The sequence below is a fragment of the Macrobrachium rosenbergii genome, chromosome 44 (assembly GCF_040412425.1).
Source record: "Macrobrachium rosenbergii isolate ZJJX-2024 chromosome 44, ASM4041242v1, whole genome shotgun sequence".
Lineage (NCBI taxonomy): Eukaryota > Metazoa > Arthropoda > Malacostraca > Decapoda > Palaemonidae > Macrobrachium > Macrobrachium rosenbergii.
The window spans coordinates 8,651,064-8,678,741 of NC_089784.1; the positions used below are offsets into that span (position 1 = coordinate 8,651,064).

The following is a 27,678-nucleotide window of genomic DNA, read 5'->3' on the forward strand; positions in this document are numbered from 1 at the left end:
CTCCAGTACCGGACCACGACAGAGCCGAAACGGCAACCATCTCGTCCTCCAAGAAACGTACTGACGTCCTCCTCTAATCACGACGATCGCGACAGAGCCGACACGGCAACCATCTCGTCCTCTAAGAAACGTACTGACGTCCTCTCCTCCAATCACGACGATCATGACAGAGCCGACACGGCAACCATCTCGTCCTCAAGAAACTCTTCAGTTCTACTGCCAGGACCTGACTCGCAGGTACGGATACCTGCTGCTGCTACTCCAGCTGGCTTGCTGCTAACCCTCAACCTGACTCGTTTGACGAAGTCTGACGCCATCCATCAGACGCCAACTCTCAGCAAGAAAAACAAAGAAAACAAAGGAGGCAACAATCCACCAAGGAACAATTGGCAAGCGTTGTTCCTGATAACAGAAAAAAAAAATTACAATAATTTTTTTTTACAAAGAAATACTCTCCTCAATGCTGCCACACCCTCGCCAGCCAAAACAGAACCAATCCTGGCAAGGTCGTGTTTCGATTGGGCTGTAAACAAAAAGAGCAGCATAAATAAATACAAAATGAAGCAGCACAAAGGAAACGGTATTAGCAGACAAACTCAACAGAGCCATCGAAATAGCCCCATGCTTGACAGAACACTGATGTTCTGCTGACGTCCTCTCCAGTACCGACGACCACGACAGAGCCGACACGGCAACCATCTCGTCCTCCAAGAAACGTACTGACGTCCTCCTCCAACGACGACCGTCGACAGCCATTTACCATGACAGAGCCGACACGCAACCATCTCGTCCTCCAAAACGTGACGGCGTCCTCCGCCATCTACGACGACCAAGACAGAGCCGACACGGCAACCATCTCGTCCTCTAAGAAACGTTCCTGATCACGACGATCATTCTCGTCCTAAAACGTACTGACGTAATCACGACGATCATAAATCTCGTCAAGAAACTGTGTATGTGGACAAAAACTCCAGCTGGCTTGCTGCTAACCCTCAACCTGACTCGTTGCTGATATGACTGACGAAGTCTGACGCCATCCATCAGACGCCAACTCGCCAGCAAGAAAACAAAGAAAACAAAGGGAGGCAACAATACCAAGGGAACAATTGGCATATGTTTATGCATATCTTGATGATGATGTTTGTGGCAATACCAAAGAGCCATAAGAGTATATTTGTTATATAAATGTCACTGTGTATGTGACAAAATATATATATACACACACACATATATATATATATATATATATATATATATATATATATATATATATATATATATGTGTGTGTGTGTGTGTGTGTGTGTGTGTGTGAGTGTGCGCGCGTGTGTTTGTGTGAGTATGTATATATATATATATATATGTATGTATGTATTTATGTATATGTATGTATATAACAAAAAACATGCACGTATGTCTGAGTGCCTAGTGCCTATTCAAGTGCACAAAAATCTACATACGCTTGCATTTAAATGCACGCTAATGTTCTGAATTAAAAGTGTTAAATTATTGCGACTGGCGAGAAGCCAGGGGAAACGTAGGTTTAAATAAAATTTGGCTGGAACAAGTATTTCGTTTGCGAAAAGAAAACTCTGTCTCCCCAAAGTTTCTTACACACAAGCTAATGATCATTTTTGCCACAGAGAGAGAGAGAGAGAGAGAGAGAGAGAGAGAGAGAGAGAGAGAGAGAGAGAGAGAGAGAGAGAATTTTAAGTTTTAATCAAGGGTAAAATATACCTGAAGTCGAGAAAACGGTAGTGTTAAAATCATTTAATAGAATCTTGAGCTTGCTTTATCGACCACATAATCGCAAACTGTCTTTCTAGTGTGACTTACGTCAGTGATAATTTAAACAAAATAATACATTGACAGTAAAGCTCCAGAGTGTAATTACAGTACAACTGACCTTTTGATTTCATCATATCAATAGAACAGAATATTTCCGATTTTAGAAAACATAAGTGAAGCAGACTATATACATACTTTACCCTTGTTTTCTTAACAATATTGTATACATCCACTGCTTTCCACCTGGCTGCAGTGAGCACATCTGTGGTCTTGTCTTATTTTCTTGTTTTTCCTAAACCCAAACTCTCCAGGACCATTTCTCACTCCGCGCTCGGGGACTTTTTTTTACCCTCTTTGCTTCGGAGGATTGTGTGCAATTAGCCAGGATCTATTTTCCAAATACCTTCAATTTTCTGTATATCCTGTGTTGTTTTTCTCATTTTACACTTCCGCAATATTATGGCGTTGTTGGTGCAACTTCGCTAACGTGAAGTTTTATGCCAAAGATGCTTGTTTATTCCTCATTCTTTATTAGAAGCTATTTCCTACTGTAACATGTAGCTGATATCCAGACGATGGTAACTTTTGAAATTTATAAAATTCACACAAAACAAAACAAAACAAAACAAAAAAACGAAAAAACACGGTTGGAGTAGATGAGTACAAATGAACAATTGTTCGATCAAAATTCAAAATTCTCATTCAAAGAAAAATACATTAACATGGAAATTTGGTAGTAATTGATGGTAAACACTATATGAACATAAATAAACATTTTCAACTCGCAAACATTCACATGAAACGATCCATAAAGAAGATTAAATATGGCAATATATCGCAGGTAAATTCAAAATTTCCACTTGACCTGACAAGGGGAGACATCGGGGAAAGAACCAACCAATAAACAAAATGCAATAAAAAAGTAAAAAAAATGCGCCAAAGTTTCTTCGGCGAAATCGAGTTTTCTGTACAGCGTATAATGCTGTATGAAACCCTCAGCTACAAGTCTACCAGTCTTATAAGTCTCCTTAGCGCTCAGATGCGGTCAAGTACTAGTGCATCGGCAGTGTCTCCGGAAAGCGCTGCCAGACTCACGATCCATGGTTAACCTTAACCTTAAATGAAATAAAAACTACTGAGGCTAGAGGGCTGCAGTTTGGTATGTTTGATGATCGGAGGACGGACAGGCAAAGCCATCTCAATAGTATTCTTTTACAGACAACTAAAACAAAAGCATCCCTAACTGAGGATTAAAAAAAAAAAAACGGGAAATTCACACGCATGCATCTTACTTTACACATTCCCATTCATCATTTACGCATCACGTCATCTTGTTGCCAGTAATAAGAAAATACAGAAAACTATTATTAATGAGAGAGAGAGAGAGAGAGAGAGAGAGAGAGAGAGAGAGAGAGAGAGAGAGAGAGAGAGAGAGAGAGAGAGAGTTCAACATTCTAATTACATTACGGACTCACGCGGTACAAACTGATTATGTCATAAAGGTAATGAATTGTACCTTAGGTCCTTCATGCAGTAATAATAATAATAGTAATAATAGTTAATTATAATAATAGCATGTCTCTGTCAGTTTCATTCTCAATTAGACTCAATGTAATAGAAATGCCAGACATTCATCAAGGCACTAACTCTGGCAGAAAGCAAGATATTGTTCATACAGCTTTACATTTCCACAGAGATGATGGTATTAATAGCATGTGTTTCATGAATTTTATTCAACAATTGTTGGAATACTGTTCTGTCTTTCTGCAGACAGCTTTCAAAAGCTGTTAACTTTCAACCAACCTTATCTTTTTCATGCAAAATTGCTGCAAGCAACGGATTCCCTTCTTCAGAATAATGGCAATTATTATTATAATCATCACCAACGTCGAAAGAGATGCTAGGATATCGTCGAGAAGCCCTGTTGCAACAGGAGTTTCCACTAAATCCTGGAATGGCTGCATCTCTAGAATCAGTGGTAATTTTTCGTTTAACAACATTCACATTCTGTTGAAATGCCGCGATGTCACACTGTCTAACACTAGAGACACTTCATTCCCTTTACAGTAAAGCTGTGGAAGTCTCCGATACAGAGACTGTAATACTACTGGAACGCCCTTCGTAAAAATCCCTTAGTTTATTTGTTTATAAAGCTATTATGTGTGTACATAATTGTTTGTTTCTTTATTTAACTCTAGTTATTGTATGTTTTTCGTATAATCGCCTGGTATCTTTTCACTTTTTCACCAAGGAGTGTTCTAGAAACATATCTTTCAAGCTGACAGTTTTGGTTTCATTCATAACGATATTATGTATGTATGTATGTATGTATGTATGTATGTATGTATGTATGTATGTATGTATGTATGTATGCATGTACTGTATATAAATATATATATACATATATATTTTATATATTTACATTATATATATATACATATATAAATTTATACTTCGTTAGCGTGCGTGTAAATTGTAAATATGTATATATAATTTTCCTATTCTTTTAAATCGCTGACAGTGAAACTGCTTTGACAGCATGAATCCTTTGAAAAAGGGATTTTAAGAAACCTGCATATGAAACGACGTCTGCTCGTTCACACACAAACCCATCAAATAGGTAGCACTTCAACCCAGGTGAAATTTTAACGAGTGTATGTGTGTCTGTGTCATGAATAAATCTCAAGTAAATGTCAGCGGATTCCGATTGTTCTCGTCACATTTGATTTAGTGTGCTCTCAGATAAAGGATTCGGTTTTAGTATAGAGAAGGACCTATCAGTTTGACGTTAAATGGTATTTTTCACCGCGAAAATGGAATCTTTTCGTTGGTTTATTAAACTAATTACGGAAACTCTCGGAAGTTTAAAGTTTCCTATGAAATCGTTTTCGAGATTTTCCTGTACACCTCGTGTTAGATGAGAATTTCAATTTGATTTCTCTAGTGATCTAGGTTGAGTCCACGCCTTATTCCTTTACAGTTCACTGGAGACAAAAACTCAGAGTTATCCTTATTAAGAAATTAAATGATTACAGAAATTCACAGGCCATACCACTACTGCGAATTAATAAATCAAGTAACGTAATCAATTCAAATATTTTTCAGCCTCAGTGATTTAAGTAATATTTGGTATATATAATTTCCCTTTTCTTGGAATTGCTCTGACATTGGTTACTATCTACTCAAGTTGGTGGACGTAACAACCATTTTGCTCATTCCATTTACATTATGTATATATATAAATATATATATATATATATATATATATATATATATATATATATATATATATATATATATATATATATATATATATAATGTATATATAAAATCATATAAATATTTTTATATTCAATATATATACTTTTAAGACATTAATCACTGTATCTATATAACATCGGCTGTATATATCCAATACATAAGAAAATCATTAAATTTTTTCAATAGAGGGAGCTTTTAAGAATTAATCACAAAAATAAATCGGCTGTAGCTTAAATTTAACTATCTGAACAGATATATTTCAGAGAAAAGTATAATAATATATAAATTAATGCTCACTAAACTTTATATCTATTATATATCCATTTTATATATATATATATATATATATATATATATATATATATATATATATATATATATATATATATATATATATGTGTATATCTCAAGAAATTACAATGAGTAGACACCTTAGAAAACAGTTGCTAGAGAGAAAATCTCGTTGAAACGGTCCATCGTTTTCGATAAGAAAATGGCACTCCCAAGCTTCCTTGCCAGCAATCAAATGATCATTTTTATTTTGGACGAAAAACAAAAGTAAAAGATAATTCCTTTGATGAAAAGGTTTAGAAAAGAAAGTTTTCGGACACAATACGCTCGGGAACCTCATTATTTAATAAAAATGTTCACTGGGGGTTATGTGTATGTGTATGTGAGAGAATGGGATATAAATAGTGTGAGAAGGAGAAAGAGTGGGAGGAAGGGAGGGAGTGTTAAACATTTTAATTTCATAAAAGTCCCTTTAAAGAGTCAGAAGAAAGGAGCTGTTGAAGCAACACAGAGAGAGCTACATTTCCTTGCATGAATAACCAATATTTACTTTTAGAATTACTGATCATGGCCTTATTTTAATATATATATATATATATATATATATATATATAAAGAAAGACAATATACACAAACCTACTTTGATTAATGAGACTTTTAAAATTATTATTAATCAGTTACTAAAATTATAAGCTGCTGTCTTCAGGAAATGTAACAAAGTAAAATTTGTTACGTGAATTGTTTCGTAAGCATCACCACCAGTTTTTTCTTGGTTACAAAGATTTTATTTAAAAACTTCTACTTTTTTATCGTCTTCACCTCTTTCATCATAATTATAAACTGTCATTCCATCCCGTAGTTCGACGCTCTTAATCTTATCACCACATCTGTTCGCAAGGTCTATGTGCCATCAACCAAATTTTCTCTGATAAAAAATAAAATAATAAACTACACACACAGACACACATATACTATATATATATACACATATACATACATTTATATATCTACCTATATATATATATATATATATATATATATATATATATATATATATATATATATATATATATATATATATATATAACATATATCCTTTTACTTCAACGTTACAACTTTTTTCTCTTTCCTTCTTAAATACATAATTTTTTTTTTAAAACACATCTCTTATTACATTTAGCATTATTATAGATTAATTAACAGAAACAGCCTTACAGTAACTTACATTCACGTTCATCGCGATTTTTAAAAATGTTTAACTCTCTAAAAAAAAGACTGTAACTGAATGGTGTAGTTTTCATTACTTAAGATCATTCTGCATATAAAAAAAATACGAATACATCTTCAGTCAGCCCACAGAAACACTAACTGGCATAAAGAATAAACTATTTTCAAAGATAATGAACAGCATACATACCTAAACTTCATGGAAGTTGATATTAAGCCAAATATTTTCGGTAATTAAGAAATTTCTTGCATCATTTATGCTGAAAATGAGGCAAAAAAATTTGAAAACTATATTGCCATAAAGTCATATAAAAACGAAATTTACGATACAGTAATCCGAGATTGTTACAAGAGCCACCGACTCCCTCGTAACCAAATCTTCAAATCCTCGCACAGTGCAGAAATTAGACGAAACGGAACGGTACCGGCATGCAAATTTCCCCACATGATGTTTCAAAAAGAGGGCAAAATGGCCGTTCCGTAAATGGGAGTCCGTGTACTCTTGCGAGATGTGAACAGTTAAGTAGGAAAATGAATGAAACAAGGCTGGTAAAACCACCCAGCCCCGTCTTAGAGAAATGCAAGAGAATTAGTACGTAGAGAGAGAGAGAGAGAGAGAGAGAGAGAGAGAGAGAGAGAGAGAGAGAGAGAGAGAGAGAGAGAGAGTTATTATTCGTCAGCAGTCAGAAACAACCTAAACGTAAAAACATTAACCCATAACGGGCGGAAACCTCAAGATCCATTATGTTAATGGGTCATGAACTCATTAACAAATTTACTGAAATCCTTATGAATGAAAATTTGGCAGACAACCTATCTGAGCTAGGCACGCGCGTTTTCCAGTATCTTCAATGAAATAATTCGTTCACTATTATATGAACATATATAAGTACCCAGACAGATTGTCAATCACGAAAGAATGTTTCAATAACATTTGTGACACCAGAGGTGCAGCTCGAAGAGAACTTATCCCAAAGTACGAAATGTGGATGTAGGCAATGAGGCGCAATGCTTGGGAACTAATCCCCCCACCCGAGATTATGAGGGTATGTATAAGATCTCCTTCACCTTAGGGCAAGCGATGTAGCAATTTATTCATCTTAATGCAATCTCTCCACGCAACATCATCAAAGCCCAGTCATTATCATCGCTATAAAACTCCACTGAAAGCATGATTAAGGATGTTAAGAGGATTTAACAGATGAATAATATCATCTGCGCGTGCGCACAGACCATTTCTCAGAGGCAAGTGAGAAAATAGCGTTCTAAAAGAAAAACCAAGAAAAAATGCTTGGAGAAAGGGTCGGCATGAGCAAGTGAAGGATTAAATGAAAAAAAGAAAACGCCTGTTTTGTTCTCGGTTTTATTGGCATTCAAGCCAGTAATGGATCCGTTAATGACAGGAAAGACTTTATTCCTTTTAAACAAGATAGTGTTTATCTCTTCCAGTGTGTTTCTGTCTTACGAACGCATATATATATATATATATATATATATATATATATATATATATATATATATATATATACATATATATATATATATATATATATATATATATATATATATATATATATATATACACACACACACATGTACACATGAACACACACGCATATACTGTATATAAGTATATATATATATATATATATATATATATATATATATATATATATATATATATATATATATATATATATATATATATATTAAAAGTGAATGTTTGTGTGTGTGTGTGTTAAAAGTATTTTGTTTTTTTCCACTATAGAAATCTGAACCGCTTGACAGATCCAGACAAAATTTTTGCACACGGCCTCTCTCTCACCTCAGAAAGGTTTATAACTCAAAATCAAACCCCTACCCATGACAGACATACAAACACAGACAAAAAAAGAAATTTTCGGTTTTAGTCCACCTATTCTTCAGTAACGTTACGGGAGTCACCAGTAGCTTGGGTGGAAAGCTCCAACTTTTCTGTTGGTGACGTCATTAAACTCCTCCCACTGCAAACCCTCAGACGAATGGTAGCCCAACAAATGAGAATTTCCTCATTAATTCGTTAGTTTCTTCTTCGTTTTTACCTTCGGAAGTCGCTATAGCGACTGCTTCGTGACGTTGCGGTGACGTATTTCGTTATAAAGCCGGTTTAAATGAGGTCTGGAATAATCCAAATATCACCTTGGAATTAATTATTGTGCGAATTGGCAAAACACTTCACTGCATACGGATGATTAATATCTTTTCACGTTGCTTGGTACTGATCACCTGGAAGATAATGACTGAATATTCTCAATTAAAACTTTACAGGAATGTAGATCATTACATTTGGAAATCTTTTCTGAAAGGCACTCGCAGAATTTACGTGTATGGGGGGGGAAATGTATATGGTGCAGATAGGGATTAAATTAAGAAATGGAAAACTGCACTTCGAGGAACGTTGAAGTGCTCACAGCAAAACGTCAATTTCGTACCTTTTGCTGATGTAGCTGATGTAATCATACACAGCAAGGAATAGTATTCCCGTCATTTAGGAAAATAAAGTTATTGTTTATAGTTATATATTAGTATGATATATATATTCATTTCTATCTTTTATCAACATGTATTTATTCAAAACAATAAATAACCGATTGCCTAACATTCCCCGAAGAAGGGGAAGATTTTGTTTGATTCATGATTACGTTATTACCAAAGGTACGAATTTACCAAGTTAATAGATGCCGTACGAACATGCTTAGCGCTAATTTTTTTCTAACGATCCATGTAACTTTATACTTAGTTCTGTGTTAAGGAATCTGATGTCATTGTAATGATAATGAGTTTTAATTTATTGTTATACTAAAAAGTCACTGCAACTGATAAAATGGATACGTATCACGAGTTGAAGTTAGTCGTATAGGAAAGTGTTTTGCCACTTTTTTTTTTCTTTAATATGACGAGGGGGTGGAAGGCTAACTGGTGCAACAATTCACTTGATAATAGGAAAGAAGTAAAAAGGCGTAACAGAGTAGACTAAATATCTCTTATTAAAAAAAAGATGTCTATTCTCATACAATATTAATGGATAAGTTTAAATTAGAACTAAAGGGTTGGTTCAGCTTTTTATGAATTGGACAGTGAAGTTTACATTCATTATAGTAACATAAAAAAGACATCATTGGCCTACGCCTATACCAAATTTCACTATCACATGGAAATATTGTTTTAAATTTTCATTGTATGATTTGGACTACTAACAGGCTGCAAATAGCGTTGAAGGGTCTAACAGTGAAATGAACAACATCTATACATAATTTACTCATATTCTGCTCAGACAGTATGAGATACTTCCCAGACGAAATACAGTGGCAAACTGTCACGAAATTGATGCTAACCTGTCCACACTTGCAATTACCTGTCAGTCGGTCGGGAATTATTTCGGTAATACCATCAATTCATTCGTTCTGAAGAGTGGACTGTCTCTGCCCACAAACTGTTGTCTATAAGTAAGTTTTAACGGCAGTTTCGATGAACTGATAGGAGAAATGACAGGTAAACTTGATCATGAATACACGGCCTAAAGTTGCTGAATTCTATGATAGTGAATGGGTGTGTGTGCGTGTTTATGAATTTCGGTAAAAAGACCAAGACAGAAGCAAGTTTTAACACTCCGACAATTCAGTTAATCTAACGCGTGACAGTCACCACGAAAAGTAAAAAAATGTAAAATACACACAATCTTCGCCCCTCATTATATTGCCGCCACTTATATTGTTGAGAGAGAGAGAGAGAGAGAGAGAGAGAGAGAGAGAGAGAGAGAGAGAGAGAGAGAGAGAGAGAGAGAGAGAATTCTCGGTTAAACTAGTAAGTGCAACGAGAAAAACATGGATGAAATCCTCTCTCCGGTTCAGGTCACCTCATTTCCATGAACAGGAAGATGGGAACGCAAAGAGAGAGAGAGAGAGAGAGAGAGAGAGAGAGAGAGAGAGAGAGAGAGAGAGAGAGAGAGAGAGAGAGAGAGAGAGAATAGCCCACTTTCAAAGTAACACATTGAGCAACATGAAGCATAAGTGTTTCGAACAATAGCAATTGGAACTTGAAGTATTTCAAGCATTAAATAATCGGTAATATAGCAAATTTTCTTCACAAAACCCAATGCAGCTCAGAATACAATGGTGGTTTTATGAAAATATATTCAGTACAATTTATGACTACAAAGAGAAACAGGCTGGTTCAAGTGAACAACCATTCCGGAACATGCCTTTTTGTTATATCATCACACTTTATAAGAGCTACGTTGGATCGAAATAATTGTCTAAATTCTAAGGAAAATTTTGCCATTCATTTTTAAATTCGGTTACAAAATGAAAAGATACAAATTTAGTACAAAAAGGCAAGTCATCTAATTTTGCCATCACTCATTTTTATAACCGCTAACGAAATCACTAGATGCAAAGTCCAAAATGAAAAATAAAGTTGTGGAGAAATCATTGTATTTCATTAATCTAGCTTTGCATTGATAGCTCCAGGAAGCTATACTAAAGAATGCTTAACTGAATCTCCAGTTATTACTGAAAACTCAAGTGTTGAAAAATAGCAAATTTAATACCAACCTAAGGAATGAGACCAATTAAAAGGAAATTTTTATAATTCACTGAAAAAAGATTCATGCGAAAGCTACTGAAAAGAAATATTGTTTCGACTCTAAGTAAAAAATGCTTAATGAAATTCCACCTTATTACTTCAAGGCCGCTATTCAAAATTTTAGATAATAATCATAAAATTCCTCTTAGGAAAATAACGTAACGCTACGATATGTGGACAAACAAATGATCACAAGAATCTGAAAACGACTGCATACTTGCGAGCGGATGCTGTCAGACCGATATCGATATATAAAACTCACTGTACGAAAAACCTACTTCAATTATAAAGGCCTGAAACTGATCGAGCTTAATGGAATAAACTATGAGTTGGATATTAATTTGAGTCTGTAATGCTCCGTCCCGTGAAAATCAGGGTTATAACATGCAAATGTGCAAATGTACTCCCGAACTGGAATAACTGAATCTTTTATATTATTCCACACACGTCCAAAGAAAGATTTTACCTTTATTTTTAACGCAAAATTATATTTCATTTACTTATAATGCTATAAAATGGATGTATACTATTGAATCTTACAACAATCACAGCCCACTTATATCTTAATCTTAAACGAATGTTTTTTTGAACGCTAAAACTTTAAAAAATAAAGAAACCTTTTCAGAGTTTTGAATACACCTATTCCACCAAGGGAAGGCGTCGTTCCGTAAGCATTTATCACAAAGGACTAAAGATCGCATGTGAAACTTATGCCCAAATACTACCCAGATAACGAGGAGGAACAAATATGTTGATGTACTGACGAGATGTTGGATGTGTTACAGATGATGTAATGTTAAACGTTCAGTGACTTTTTATTTACTTTGATAAAAGAATCTATCCTCCATATTCCATGAGGTTTGTCGCTTTCTCCCTCGTTAATTTTAGTTTTTTTTTTTTTTTATTAAATATACCCTTATCCCGAAAGATTTAGTTTGTACATTTGCACATGCTCACTATAAGGAATTCAAAATGCAGCCTTAATCGCTACAGTGGCTTTGATTTGATTCCTCGGTTCGCGTAGAATTATCAGATATCATCGGAAATATTAAAAGTCAACCTCTAGTTCGCAGTTAGTCTGTTAAGGACTTGGGCTAGAAAAAGATATTAGGGTGCCAATACCTTTGGCCTATTCTGCACTCCATATCACATCCACGATTATTTTCTCCCTTAAAACTTATATTTTTCTCTAGTAGCCTAGTGGTCCATTAGCAAAGCACATCTGACCAGTTATTTTTCAGCTTGGACATAACACGGTGATAGCTGGGAACTACATATTTTTCCGTTAAAATGACAAAACCCCGACAAGTTGGCCAAAAGGCTTTGAGGAAATCTTCTTTAGGAGGAATAGCGATTTCGTAGGAGATTAATTTTATTTTCTATCTATTTCTGCATCGAAAACAATGAAACTAATGTATGATTAAAGAATGTTATGGTATTACAACTGTAAATATATACACACACATAAGGAGAGAGAGAGAGAGAGAGAGAGAGAGAGAGAGAGAGAGAGAGAGAGAGAGAGACTTCAAATCTATCAAAATCAGGATTCATGGGTTCTATCCGGTCTTTCTTTCAATCCCCCTATCACAGTTTCAAATACTGTATAACCCATTTAAACTGCATGTCCTACCAACTGCTTTCAAAAGCAGTATACTATTCTCTGTTTTTTCGCTGATGTAAACTATGTTCGATAACATCTCGGGCAACTTACGATATTCGGGGAATCACTGTATCTTCAAAAAGGCTATATTAACATATCATGATGAAAAATGTTTTTCAGTTATAAGCGTCCTTGAGATCAGTTTATAAATAAACACATCGTGTTCAGTAATATGGTAATCAATGCCATAAAATGTTTAGTTGACTAATCTATTATCTAGTGTCTTCCTCTTCCATAGACATAGGTGAAAGTGAGTAAATTGATACCAGGCATACACCAACACAACACAAAAAAACCTAAAACAGAGTTGACCTTTCACCTTATTCGAAATTAAACACACTCTCTCATTACTGCACATTATTTTTATACAAAAAACCAGTGGGGAAACGGCTCTTCCAGTTCATTTTAAGTAAAATCAGATTCCCTCATTACCACCCGAATTACCCATTCAGTCACGACTTCACGCTCTCAGCTCCCAAGTCCTATCAGCGGCAAACGAACGCGCCTACGTAGTCACCAGCAATGAACAGAGACGGTCTTGAGGGAGAACGGAAGCGAGAAGCGAACCTAATTGAAATGCACTGTTTCGTCAAGCAAGTCTATCAGGCTTTTCAGTTGGTTTTGTTTTGCGCCATATGCTGATGAGTAATGCAGGGAAGAGCGAAATCATGATGAATACAGCGAAGAGCGAAATTCACATTAAATTTTCAGTCCATAAAATCCACACAAAATCTTCACCAACCAGCTTGATTACGAGAGCTGGACACGATCTAGAATAAGCTTCATATAGACAGTAATCGATTTTGACAAAACAAATATTGCAAAATTCACTGTCATCCTATTGGTAACTCTCGATGGTCGGTTTCAATTTACGGGAGATACGAAACAAAATTAAAAATATATTTGTTAATATGGACAGAAATCATGCCTCCAACTACTAGCTCTTTGTAGCAAAAAGCAAAATGTATTTTTTAATCACTGCAGTGGCTCTGCTTTGGTTCATCACGTCGCATATAATTAACAGATATTACCATCTCATACAATTAACAAATTTTACCGGACTTAAAAGAAACTGACTTCTAGTTCATTTTTATTATATAAATCCCTTGCGAAACATTAATGACTAATGACGAAATACTTCAATCTTAAGAAGAAAATTTGAGATGAAAAATGAGAGCTGGCATGACACGATAAAATATTATGTTACAGAACAAATACCTCTGAGCCTATGGACTATACAGAAGTTGTATGGCGATAGATAAAAATGCCGTTTAACAGTAAGTTTTGTTTCGTAATATGTAGGGTAAAACAGGCAAAATGAATAATACTGAGAGGTATCTTTCTTGTACTGGATAAAATTTTATTATATAAACAAACCTCAGTTCAAGAAAGTTCAAATGAATATAATAGCAAAATGAAATATTAACATTTGGAAACGACGTATGGCAGCCAAGCGAATTGGTTTAAAGTACGTCCAACATATCAGAAACGCGGAGAAACTTAAGTTTTCTATAAATATCCGTTTCTAAAGAGAGTAAAAGAAATTTATGGAATCGACCATTCTCATTAATAATACTTTCTGGTAAGAAAATAAAGTATCATACTATCTAATTTGTCAAGAAACAGTCGGTTAAGGTGTTCTAATTATTCCAAACACGTAATCACACATCGAACAGACTAAAATTTCCTACAAGACTAAAATATAAAACAAAAAAAATTTCTTACATTAAACATAAAACATTCAAGTTTCTGCTACCCATGAGATGCCACGTGTTATGATGATTCACATGACAGGACTTGTATTAACGTTCAAATAACAAGCATAAAGGTAAGTGGAACAATGTTATTCCTACTTTTTGAGCAATGCAGTCATTGAGAAAGAATAAAGTCTACACAAAAAATAAAAAAAAAACAGCTTGTCATGACGTTACCTTTGAAATCAAATGAATGAGAAACAACGGGAGACAACGAAGAACAAACAGGTCTCTGAAACAAATGACATCAACTGGAATCATAGGCTTGAAGAAACAAAAAAAAAAAAACATGCGTGAGTCACTAAAGTTTCTGAACATCGAACACATAAGAAAACACCAAAATTCTGGAAAAAGTTTATGTTTACTTTATGAACAGCTGGGCTATTCGGCTTGAGGGGAACCGCGGGACCGGAGCTGAACCGCGATGAGCCAGTCACAGCGCGCTCCCTCTCTCTCTCGTGTCAAGAGACGAATCAATGCACGTCCACCCGCCGCCAACACCACATTCACACTAAAAGCTGCGCAGTCCCACAGCCTAAGAAATGGACCAGAAGTCGTTGCTGATCGTGTATTGCGTAATGAATAATTAGGATGAGGCAGCATCAATGCCGAACGAAATACGGGAGACGCGATAAAAATCTATGAAGCAAAACGCGCTCTAGAGGGTCACAGGGCTGCATGATTGTTGAGAAAGAGATGTCAGGCAAAATGTCCAGCTGAAAAAATACCGGAGCGTAGAATAAGAAATTTTCATAACCACTAAGTTAAGAAACGTAACACACAACACACACAGATATATATATATATATATATATATATATATATATATATATATATATATATATATATATATATATATATATATATATATATATATATATATATATATATATATATATATATATATATATATATATATATATATATATATATATATATATATATATATATTTATATATATATATATATATATAGTCGGGGGGAATCGATACCAGAGTTGAGAAAACATGGGTATGGCAACTTCACCCAAAATTACTTGCTAAGAACCGAAAGAATGTCACCTGGAGCTATCCCTTGCATGGAGAAAACGTCGTATGATATATGTTTAAGAATAACAAGAATGACTGCCAGTACCTTATTAAGCGGCTTCCACTGGCTAAGGAAAACAGATTACAAGTCAAACGATAATTTTGTTTACTTTGAAATTCAAATAATGAAATCCAGACTTGTTTTAAGTATGTAAATAATTTCTAGACGGTTAATAATTCAATGTTATCTAATTCACTGGTTAGGTCAACTGGAGCTCAGTGAATTTTTCAAAAAAGGGCCTGGACACGTCTCCTTCTCATCCGGTCGACCTCTGGTCCGACTGATAAGAAGCTGACATAAACCAGTAAGCTACGGGGATTATATATATGTATATGTGTGTATATATATATATATATATATATATATATATATATATATATATATATATATATATATATATATATACATACATACATACATACATATATATATATATATATATATATATATATATATATATATATATATATATATATATATATATATATATATATATATATATATATATATATATATATATATATATATCTCTTTTAACTTCATATTATGTTCATATTGAAGCCCTCAGCAACACTCCAAGAATACTATTCTTCTTTTAGGTAAGCGAGATCTGGTATAGATCATGTGAAACTTTTCTTACTGATCTGTAAGCAAAATGTAAATGAATACAAGCACAGAAACCAAGGTTATAACGCGTATGCAATCCTCTGTAAAGCATAAGATCCTTTATCGTAAGGTAAGATTTCAGATACGCTTTTGATTATGAGAAAATTTTCACATGTCATTCAAGAGATGCAAATGCAGGGAGATCTAGAGAATTCCGTGGTAAATGACAGACCCAATACCGATGCGATAATCAGGTATGAATTAAAATAAAACTGTGTTCCGTGTCGTCACCTTCAAGTGACACCGTTAGGTTGGTAAGCCTTTGTTATATAAAGCAAGCTGTGCTGTGGACTACGACCTAAATTAATAGATGGTTTCATTTTTGATGAGAGTAATCATTCCTATTACAGTTTATGCCTAGAGATGTTGATTTAATTTCGAGTATTTCCTAATTCACTTCGAATCAATAGCTGCAAAAGACCATACATAAATGTTGCACATCAAGAGCTCACCTTTAGATTCATCGTATAATCATTCTGAACAACAAAAGAACTAACATGACAAATGCTGTAATGTTAATGTCACTCAGAATGTGGTACGGCCAAAAACGGCTAGGAAAATAAAAATTAATCATACTCGAAACCAGATTCCCCCAAAATAAAAAAAAAAAAATATATAAAAATCGCACACACACACAAAAAGAAACTTAAGTATTATGTGGGTAAATTTATCTGAGAATGCTCCAGATAAAATATATGTAAAAGCCAAAGATATTATTATTAGATGATGATTAGATGACTTGGAGGAAATTGAGTAAGTACCCGATAGTTGTATTAAGTCATTCAACAATGTGAAAAAGAATATTGAAAAACATTAAACACCTTGTTATTCCGCTCTCTAATTCCTCTATCTTTTCCATATTTATCCGTCTTGGTTGAAACGCAGGCAGAAAATAATCTTTTGAGACCTATAATAAGACTCTATAGGCTACTTCGTCTACACTTTCAAAATCTCTTACAAAACTGGCTTTCGCTGCTTTTAGGAACTGTGTCAGACACACTTTTCATTAATTCATTTGAGTTAACGGAAATGTTAAGTGGTATCACCATCAATTACGACTCCCACCCAGTACATTTTGATGCGCGGTCTTTATTCACCTTGGCGCCTATTGAATCGGTATCATAGAAAAAGTTGGTGACCCTCCCTTTTCAGACATTGCTCTGAGGCGTGAACAATTTCAGCGCAATTTTAGTATATAAAAAACAACAAATATTGTATTTTATGTATATGATTCTTCTAGATACGATATTAATACACAAATCTCTGTTCTCTGTTGAGTGTTCCGGCGAGCATTAATGCTTTAGTTTTGGATTCCTGGATAACGAACTGCACGCCATTAGAAAAATAGGTAAGGGAATTGTGTTATCCAACTCATATTTTGAATATCTACTACGACAAAGCTGTGAAGTCATTATATTAGAAAAGTAACAGGAAGTTAGGATTAGCCAAGAACACCCTTTGTTTGCCTCGTTTCAATGGCTGTGAGTCCATCAAATCAATGTAGAGAATATTCAATGTAAATTGTAACCTTTTCATATAACAACACAGTATCACACCAGAGTAACAATATTCATAAAATCAGATATTTGGACGCATAATTCTTCTTATTTGTGCCAGTAAGTAAGGAATTAAATGCTAGAACAAAAAGCCATAAAAATTTCGTGCCAGAAATGAAAAATCACTTAGAATTGATCGGTCCCATAGTAGTATGATAATTAGATATAAAAATGTTGTTATCCAATCTCATGTACAACCGGTAGCAAAGGAAAATAGCATTAGTTTAAGCCTAGGTCAATACACTCTTGACCCCATTCTGCACGAGATATTCAAAGATTTTAAAAGAGAAACTAATGGAAATCAACAAATCTTGTTTATACCATTTCCTCTCCTTGTTAATCCTGGACTGCTCTGTTCTTGAACTGAAGACCTACGCAAAAAGTAATGACCTTTGCATGCAGTGACTGATTTATGAAATTTAAGCCGTCAAGACAGACACTGGGGCACTTCCGCCTATTCAGTACTTAAGACAATTAAAGAGGGAGCTGGTCTGGAAAGACGGTAAGATATAGAGATCTCGAAAATAGAGCAAATGAAGTACAAATATCAAAAGGTGGACGCTGAGAAGGACTTTGTATGCATTAAAATGGTTATTTACCCTCTTCTTCTTAGTCACTGTTTGAAAAACTGAGTGTGCTTTGTAATATTTTGCTTCATTCCATATAGTTTGCCTTCATGGTATTCAATTGAAACTATACTTAAAATATTCTGTCGATTTGAGAATAATATTATGAGCTAAATGGTATGATATCGTAAGAAATAATACATTACGGAATATGACAGAAGTTCTGTGGTTACTTAGATAATGATTAAATGGAGCTGGAAAGGACTGAGACATGTCCTTCGTAAAACCAGTGGGAGAAAAGTGTCTGATAATATTAGCTGCGCTCCTGCGGGTACCAGAAGAGTTGGAAGACTCGGACCTTACTTCGATGAGAACTATGAGAAGGGTGGCTGGAAATGAGGTTTGTGTAAGATAAAGCACAGGAAAGACACGAGAGGCGAAGTTCCAGACACACACACACACATATATAAAGACAAAATCCATGAAGGAAAGAGAAACAACGGAGTGCTGCAAGGCCTTTCGACTTATCGTCCTTTACTTAGCAGACTGAAAAAAATGTAAAAATAAGCTTACAGAGAAAGTTCATATAGATAACAGATGGGGATTACAAAGGAAAAAATATGTGCCTCTTTGTATAATCTTTTAATTATCCTGTCCCTGCTTCTGAACGGTTGATACTAATCCTTTGTAAAACCTCTTAAATATTTAACCCTGTTTTGGCAGTTCTACTGATTCTTCAACTGTGTTGGACTCTAGGTACATATTTTTTCCTTTGTAATCCCCATCTGTCATTTATGTGAGCTTTCTTTGTAAACTTATTTTTATATTTCTTTAGTCTGCTAAGTAAAGGACGATAAGTTGAAAGGCCTTGCTGCACTACATTGTCTCTGTTTCCTTCGTGGATTTTGTCTTTCTTCATATATTCATCATGTTCCATATTTTCGTGATCCAGTTAAACACACACACACACACACACACACACATATATATATATATATATATATATATATATATATATATATATATATATATATATATATATATATATATATATATATATGTATGTGTGTGTGTGTGTGTGTGTGTCTCGTATATGTGCCATTAAGCTTTAAATATTCACTAGTAATCATGTGTATAAAACACAAATCTCGCTTTACTTAAGAATATTGGAAACTTCATTTGATCAACTACCAGATTTTAATAAAAGATATTACCTTCAATGGCAACGACGTTAACTTGACCTGCCAGTACAATAGCGATATCGTGATACCTTTGCGTTTAGTGTGAGAGCACAAAATTCTCAATTATGTAAAGGAAATCAGCAAAAATTAGAAAATACTTGAAGGATGATATGACCTGTCGGAAATAAATTATCTAGATAAGAGACGAAGTCCAAGAATAACCATATCAGGCTTTACAAAGTAATTGTTATCCTTCGAAGTAGGAAAACACAGACAATAAATAATAATCTCACTGGGTGGACAGAAGGGTTGAGAAATGTTGCTTTAGCAAGAATCATAGCAGCAACTGCTAATGGAAACGAGCGAAGACTTTGGGACTGATGGAGAATCAGAGTCGATTTTTGTGTAGAAGAGGCTTAGACGTTGGTAGAGGAAAAAGATGCACAGGAGACACTGTTGGCAAAGGATGCCTTACGGTCGCAGGGCTCTAATAAAGTAAATCTTAAATATGCGAAGAACTCATGACTTCCGTTAGCTTTACATGGAACATAAGTGTCTGTGACAAACAAAGAAGTATACGATTAGCTTATGGGCAGATAGCATAGCATCTTTGATGTACACTGCATCGTTATGTAAGTGTAGCGCAGGAAGTAAAAACCAAATAGCCTCTTTGCATCATACGAAGACGCATAAAATAGGACAGCCTAGTATCAGTGCATCGGTCATCGACCCTATTCCCGTTGAAAAATATAAATGCTTCCAGCGATCCACAGCAGCCATAAAAGCTAATGCTGGTTGACAGAGAAGGGTACACATACTTGGCGAGTTGTTTCTGCAGAATGCTGCATAGTAAATTTCCGATTTTGTTCAAAAAAAGCTCAGTTCTAATAATGAGGACATACTGCATATCACTGACAAAATTCCTTAGAGGATACATGTGGTGGAGGGATTAAACAGAAAATGTCTCCATTTTCTGAATAAAATAATATTAAATGATTTCCAAAGTGGATTAAATTATAATCGCAAGAAAAGAAATTTCCACCATAAGTGAACAAACTGAAGGGTACTGAAAATAAACAAAGCCTTTCAATAAGGAGAGAGAGGCACGGCACCAGGAAATACTTTATATCAATGTGCGTGTTGAAGGAAAGGAGGGGAGGGGGAGGGGGAGGCGGGGGGCCAGAGAGGGAAGTAATCCCTCTGAGTGATCTGTCAAGAAGAACCGAAGTCTCTCGCATACAAATGTAACGTTGCCTCTTCGACTCCGGCGATGCCTTAATGCAACAAAACATAAATACTGAATATTAAAAAAAAAAAAACACACACACACATGCCGTTCACCAACGATGCGACATTAATCCCATAAATAGAACCCTTCCGGCGAGTCTTTAATACGTCAAAACATAATTTCATACAAGAATGACATATACCTATTGGCAAGATGCTGATGTTCCATTAATCACGTGAGGGTAATATCCTTATATATTAATGGGAAAAATGTCTCTGCTCTGTAAATTCGTATATGGTTGTCCAATTGTCACATGCATTATGACCAGTACTTTCATTACTTGTGATTATTTTCCGGGAAGCTCAGCAAGAAGTCACCGTCAACTTTCAACAAGAATAATACCTCAAATATCAGAACACTGCAACCCCTCCCCACACATACAATTCAACTCTACTGTTGGATATTTACGATTCCAGGGGATCATGAAAAATTTAAGTAAATTTCCTTATCGCTTAACTCTATAATAGTTACTGCTATTTATCATGATCATGTACCAGTCTTGATTGGTCTACAAGCATCTCGACCGCCACTGCAAGAAGAACATATAAAGAGAAATAAGGACAAACAGTTTCAACAATTCTAAAAGAAAGATGATTACAGAACAACTGGAAAGAAGATTAACAAGAAACAAAGAACTATACGGAAGATTTTCTAAACGGTATTTTAATGACCACCGTGTCTAAAAAGGAAAATACCACACGATAGTGTCATTTGTCCTAATATTCAGCATTTTTCACGTGCACCTGGTATACCCAGGCTTTTATCTGTTAAGAGGATTTTCTGATTAATCTCATCACGAGCACAGCTCGATTCCGGGTATTTCCGACAAAAGATGCTTTCCGAAGCTTATTAATGACGCAACACTTTGGTCCGATCTCGCTAATGAAGCTTGTTGCCAAATGGGTTTCTTTCTTATGATCGACAAAAAGAAGAAATAAAGATGCAAAAGGACATAAAACAATTTACTGATGGAGAAAAGCAGGATCCAAGCAGTTACTGACTAAAATACAATGTGGTAACAATAGTTACCATTTGAGGAGGTGAAGTCAATCAGACTAAAATACTTCCTTATAAGATTCTCAGCCCAAAATGCTCACAGAATTTCATCCATTCTCGTTGTTGTTGAATAATTGCACAAAAGTTACTTAAATCCACACAGACACACACACACACACACACACACATATAAATATAAATATATATATATATATATATATATATATATATATATATATATATATATATATATATATATATATATATATCTTCTATCTATCTGTCTATCTATATATATTTATATATAATATATATATATATGGATGTATGTGTGTGTGTGCCATTATAACCGAAACGCATTGAGCAATCCCAACCAAACTTGGTGTACATACGACTTACTATCGCGAAAAGAATACAGTGGGGGTAAGACATCACTAGCACCAAAGGGCACCAAATAGGGTGGTGGTGGGAAGGGCTTCCCTGAAACGGGGTTGGTTCTGCCCGTAGACTTAGTCACTAAATAAACTCAATGGGATTATCATACCTCATTTCGGTATACATACGACTTACTATCTGGAAAAGAATACTGTGGTGTAAGACATCACTGGCGCCAAATGGGGTGGGGGTGGGAAGGGGTTGACATGTAAAATAACTGAAAACAATTGATATTAGTGTCTAATCCATAGTTTTAGAGGTTGTCGAGATGAACAGTAACACTCCACATGCCCTTTAAGTCCAAGTTCAGCCTCGATCAGAAGGGTTGCGAGAAGGGGTGAAAAATAAAATGTCAAAAATTACAGATATTAGTGTCTAAGCCATGGTTTCGAGGTTGCTACGATGAATATTGACACTCCCGATGCCATTTAAGTCCAAGTTCAGCCCCGATAGGAATGGGGGTTGAGAAGGGGTGAAATACAAAATGTCAAAAATGCTGGGCAATGTAACAGAAGCAACTATCTTAACAGGAGAGAGAGAGAGAGAGAGAGAGAGAGAGAGAGAGAGAGAGAGAGAGAGTTCATCGGTTGTTATTCAGAGTTTTCCTAGGCAGCGCTTGGGTGGTCAGCTAGTATACTTGTGTATATAAAGATAGGTACGTGCGTGTCTGTGTATATATACACACATACACAGACATATATATATATATATATATATACATATACACATTATCATGAAAAGTTAACGTAAGTCTTTTTTTTTTAGCCCAGTAATGTAACTGTTAAACTTTAACTTTTGTTTACATTTTGCCGTTAAATGAAGGTTTGGGCTGTTTTTTCCCCACCGCCGGGTATTTCGCATAATTTTCTCTTTTATTTTCATATTTTTGAGTTGTTGGGTGATTCAGCGGAGGTGGGGTGTATGTAGGATCTTCGTCTCCCGAGGAGTTTCGCCCCAGTTGTCCGAGCGAGAGGTCTGCTGCTTTTTTTGAGTCTTGCCGTTGCCTGCCCCTTTCGTTTGCTTTGCGGCAAGTCCATAAAGTGCCACAGCTTGATTCAGTTTTGCTGCTTCCTGTTTCCTGTGGGTATTAACGATTCGTCGTCTGCGTCTGCCCTTTTGAGACCTGTGCCGCGTGAGGGTACAGCCATCGCTTATGGTGCAAGCTTTGACCACGGCGTTCACCTCTGTTGCAGCTTCCTCCGAACCTCTTCGCTGTTGTGGAGCGTTACAGCGTCCGTAGGGAGACTTACCTCCGGTAAGCGTATATATTGATAGTGGTATTCTGTGAGACTGTTGACGCTGTCGTGCTACGGACACGAGAATTGTTGGTGGCGAAATCAACTGTGATCTGTGATGATCGTAGGGAGACTTACCTCTGGTAAGCGCATACGCATCTTAAAAGTTTGTCATTGACGTTTGATGCGGTCTGATGATTATAGACGCTTTGGGCTGCTGATGGTAATCGGCAGAATCATCAAGTATTTTCTACGGTGTTAATTTTATATATTAGTGATTCAGATAAAGACTGATGCTATTACTGTAAGTTAGGTTAAGGTATTTTGATTGTTATAATTAGAATTAAGGGTTATTTTTTTTCTATCTTTGCCTTCTACTGTCGTATGTTTGTGTTTTTTTTCGCCATCGTGAGTTTGTTGTTTTTTCTTTCTCCCTCTGTGACTTTCCCTGCTCCTGTCGGTATACATGTTAGCGTAGGCGAATGGGGAATGCTTGTGTTTTTGATTTTGTATTTGAATGAGGTTTCTAGCTCCAATCATCATTTATGGCTTTCTTTATTTCAATAATAAATATTGTTATTTTAGTAAAGTTTGGCTTTTTCTTATTCCTCTTTGAGTGTACAGTGTTTTGCTGAGATCCTGACTTCGTGGGTTTAACTGCCCTTTTTGAAGTCATTGGTTCTTTTGAAAAATCTGCCTATAAGAAGAGTTTAAGGAAAGAATAAATCCTTTTCATAAGAAATCAGGGTATTCATACAACCTGGATCTGGTATATACTGTATATTAATTTTATTTTTACACGAGATGTGTGTAAAAGGGGATACCCTATGGCTGGTCTAAGGCTCTGAAAATTTACAGGAATCATAATAATTTTGATAATTTACAGTGAGCAGGAGGCCACCATAACAACATACATATATATATGTATATATATATATATATATATATATATATATATATATATATATATATATATATATATATACATGTAATGATTCGATAACGAGAAATCTTTATAATTAACAGACCAGTAGCTTAAATTTACCAAGTGATATTTACGTAAATAACTGGCTTTTTGTTATTCTTAATGGTGGTTTCCCAGGTTAAAATAGTCAGAAAATTGATATGAAAATAAGTTTTCTACTTTATCTAATTCATTTAAATAAGAACTGTTTGTTTTAAGAGTTCATTTTAATAAAAATATTATGCGATGTTTACTAGCAAAGTATAACAGGCATCTTGTAATGACCTCAGACTTCAGTTTTATCCTCTATACGGAAGTGAAATATGTAACAAATATTGAGCATTATATCTAGAAAATTATGCAAACATTAACCACTAAACCCTAATTTGACACTCTCTCTCTCTCCCTCTCTCATCCTACTTAGTATCACAGGGAGCGAGACTGGATAGCACAGATATGAATATCAGAGCTCTGAAGCAGCGGAAGCGGAATCCTCCGAGAATTGCAGATTAACAAGAAATAGTCAGCTGTTGCAGACTGTCATGAATATCACTTCCAGTAAATCCACAAGACAACCTTCCCTAACAGGCTGCAACAAGACTCATCCTTCGATATTCTTCACTGATCCTTCTTAAGGAATCTGACTATGCCTGTTATTGTAGATGTCTTTACTTAATGGGAAGTGAAGACGAAATTTAAGGAGAGAAAATTAAGAGAATTTCTATACCTTGGTATAATGAAAAATTATACTTAACGTTTTATAATTACCAGAGCAACCCTAGAAGATGAAAAGAAGAGGAAAATAAATATCAAAAACGTCGACTAGACCTCAAGTCGAAGTGTTTTAAGGGAGCCTTCAGTTCTGTATACCTTGAATGAGGGAAACACAATGGGTGTCACCTCTGTTAAAAAAAATTCTGAAGACACATAATCCTAACTGAAAAGCCACAGGTTTAGTTTTTGAAAGGTGATTTTGGTTGCTGTGCCCTCGTCGTTGAACACTCTATGTGTTTCTAACAATGCAAGATGAGAATAGTAGCTAGAACGAAAGAACAAAAAGATGAGGAAAGCAAATGTCGAGAAGAAAGAAAGGTAAGCAACTTGTCAAGTAACCTTCCTGGAGAACAACTTTTCCAAGCGTCATAATATTTTGCTTCCCTTTCGTCACCCTCTCTTTCCTTCTTTTCCCTCTTCCCCCCTTGTTTCCCGCAATTTCGTTCAGTGACACAACCGCGCATGTTGTTTGTCATCAACCATCGAAGACCACATAAAGGAAAAAGATGTGCAATTAACACCCAGTTTATTTTTTTTTTATCTCATAAGGCACAGTTTGTTGAGAAGGGACACACAGCCATGGTGTGAATGCAATCACCAGTAAATATGGATAGGCATTAGTTATAACCAGCCCATGATGCGACTTGTAATTAGTGTTTTGATGTTATAATAAAATTTCATTAACTATCATCAGCATGTAAGATTTTATTTCTATTTCCTTCTTTGTTCTTTTATAAATACAATTATCACAGGTAAAACTTATGAAGCAAAACAATACTCCATTTCGCCATTCATGAATATAGCAAAATAGCAATAAATTACGTGCCGCAAAATACCTGAAATACCGCACTGTCTCCTAGCATTGTCTTTACTCTAGCACTGTCTCCTAGCATTATCTTTTCTCTAAAGAAATAACAAACCAAAACTGCAGACGATGCAACCATGGTAACGGGAGAGGCTGCTCGCAGACAAGTAATGACGCCATTAAGAGGTTTGAACCCTTCATGCTAGAAAACAAACATAGGAAGCCATTCGGACGAAAATAACCTAGCTGGAGTGTCTTTCTGTTCAAAGATCTGTGCCCCTTATGTAATGAAATAAAAAATTCCGTTGGATGAGCATAATATCGAGAAAGTTTTGGTATATCAAACCAAAGGAGGCTACTGATCAAAACAAAAGGTGATTATTAATTTGATATTTACTGTTTTTTACATATAATTTTCAACATTCCAAATGGACATTGAAGGCCCTGAACATCCAGTTCATTCATGTTATTCAAATGCACCGTCATCAGATATTTTTCTTTAATACGGGAAAAGATTATGAAAAATTAGACAGAGATCAGTTTAACATGCTATAAATAGGATGCATTTAGGGCACGCGGAAACGGTGCTGAAATATTCAACATCAGTGAAAGAAAGTTGCGTATTAAGGACGGCATTAAACTAAAAAATATATAGAGCTGTAGCATATCTTGCGATTTGCGGAGGATTTAAGCGTAAAGCGCAGATAATACAAATTCCATTTCAGTCAGCAAACCTAAAAGCCTTTTGACGGTCTTTCTCACCAGGGGTCCCATCAACTGCTCCATCGTCTTCTTGGCTTCAGTCGGGCCTTAGCTGCGCCACAGTAATGCTCGCTCTCTCTCTCTCTCTCTCTCTCTCTCTCTCTCTCTCTCTCTCTCTCTATTCGTCAAGGGAAGGTTGCAATGAAGTCGTATATTTATATAAGTCTTTCCGTGGCTTACTGCTTGTAGCTTTGAATTTGCGTGACTCATTACCAAAATATTTGCTTGGATTACACTAATCATATGGAAATTACTTATTCATCGGTTATCGAAGTCTAAAATCGATGAGGCCTTGATTTATGCAGATTTCTTAAAATATGAAGTTAATGAATATGCAAGTTAGTAATAAAAAAAAAAATAGAGCTACAAAGTCACCAGAAATGCTTGTTAACTATCTACTTACCTATCTACTAACTTATACAAATACATGTCATATATATATATATATATATATATATATATATATATATATATATATATATATATGACATGTATTTGTATATGTTAGTATATATATATATATATATATCTATAACTTATACAAATATGTCATATATATATATATATATATATATATATATATATATATATATATATATATATATATATATATATATATATATATATATATATATATATATATATGATATATATGACATGTATTTGTATAGTAGATAGTTTAGATAGTTAACAAGCATTTCTGGTGACTTTGTAGCAAGTTTACACAATCGGTGCAGACTGCGTTGCTTTTTCATTGGA

The 27,678-nt window shown here is 35.0% G+C and overlaps 1 protein-coding gene across 8 annotated transcripts in view; it reads right to left on the reverse strand.

The window, feature by feature from the left end:
• LOC136829305 (guanylate cyclase 32E-like) overlaps nt 1–27,678 on the reverse strand; it is a 475,168-nt gene that overhangs the window by 161,104 nt on the left and 286,386 nt on the right. For 3 of the 8 annotated variants that reach the window (XM_067087671.1, XM_067087665.1, XM_067087667.1), the window contains exons 1-2: nt 14,968–15,115; nt 14,780–14,834 (exon numbers count right to left, since the gene is read on the reverse strand). The exons of 2 other annotated variants lie outside the window; for them this stretch is intronic. The gene's annotated coding sequence lies outside the window, so the exon portion shown is untranslated. Of the gene's footprint in view, nt 1–14,779; nt 14,835–14,967; nt 15,131–27,678 lie in introns of those variants that run through there. 3 more of the 8 variants (XM_067087670.1, XM_067087663.1, XM_067087666.1) reach the window with 2 other exon arrangements.